We start from the raw sequence: 919 nt of genomic DNA, 5'->3' as shown, positions 1-919 counted from the left end.
CAAATTCTACATATGGTGACTAATCAATGCCAATTTAGTAGTGCGCCGAAGGAAGATCCAAATGAACATCTTCGTACCTTTAATAGGATCTGCATACTATTTAAAATAAGAGAAGTGGAAGATGAACAGATATATCTCATGTTATTTCCCTGGACTTTAAAGGGAGAGGCCAAAGATTGGTTGGAATCGTTACCAGAAGGGGCGATTGATACATGGGATGTTTTAGTTGAAAAATTTCTTAAACAATTCTTTCCAGCATCTAAAGCCGTAAGACTTCAAGGAGAAATTGTTACGTTCACACAGAAACCGAATGAAACTCTATATGAAGCATGGACCAGATTTGGGAAGTTATTAAGAGGATGTCCGCAACATGGTTTAGACACCTGTCAAATAGTACAAATATTCTACCAAGGATGCGACATCACTACAAGGAAAGACATCGATATAGCAGCTGGTGGTTCTATTATGAAGAAAACCGAAACTGATGCTTACAAAATTATTGATAACACTGCTTCCCACTCACATGAGTGGCACTAAGAAAAAGATATCGTTAGATCATCTAAAGCAGCTAGAGCTGATTCTAGTCATGACTTAGATTCCATTTCCGCAAAGATAGATGCTGTCGAGAGACGAATGGAAAAGATGACTAAGGATATATACTCAATACGAATTAGTTGTGAGCAGTGTGGAGGACCACATTTGACAAAAGATTGTCTCAGTATTGAACTAACAATGGAACAAAAGAGAGAATATTTCATACATAAACCAAAGGCCTGGAAATAATTATCAGAATAATTATCAACCACCAAGACCGATTTACAATCAAAACCAAAATTATAATCGAAATATTCCATACAACAACCAACAAGGTCCAAGTAATCAACAAGTATCCAACAATACTTAAAACCAGCAAAGACCT

At 36.5% G+C, this 919-nt stretch overlaps 1 non-coding gene across 1 annotated transcript; it reads right to left on the bottom strand.

Moving 5' to 3' along the window:
- Positions 1-270: 270 nt before the first annotated feature.
- Positions 271-377, bottom strand: LOC139869498 (small nucleolar RNA R71). The gene has a single exon (XR_011766105.1). It is a non-coding gene; the product is annotated as a small nucleolar RNA R71 (small nucleolar RNA).
- Between the last annotated feature and the right edge of the window lie 542 nt (positions 378-919).

Source organism: Rutidosis leptorrhynchoides, chromosome 9 (assembly GCF_046630445.1).
Source record: "Rutidosis leptorrhynchoides isolate AG116_Rl617_1_P2 chromosome 9, CSIRO_AGI_Rlap_v1, whole genome shotgun sequence".
In the NCBI taxonomy this organism is placed as follows: Eukaryota; Viridiplantae; Streptophyta; class Magnoliopsida; order Asterales; family Asteraceae; genus Rutidosis; species Rutidosis leptorrhynchoides.
Note: the sequence above shows the minus strand (reverse complement) of the source record. Positions and strands in the feature narration are given on the sequence as shown.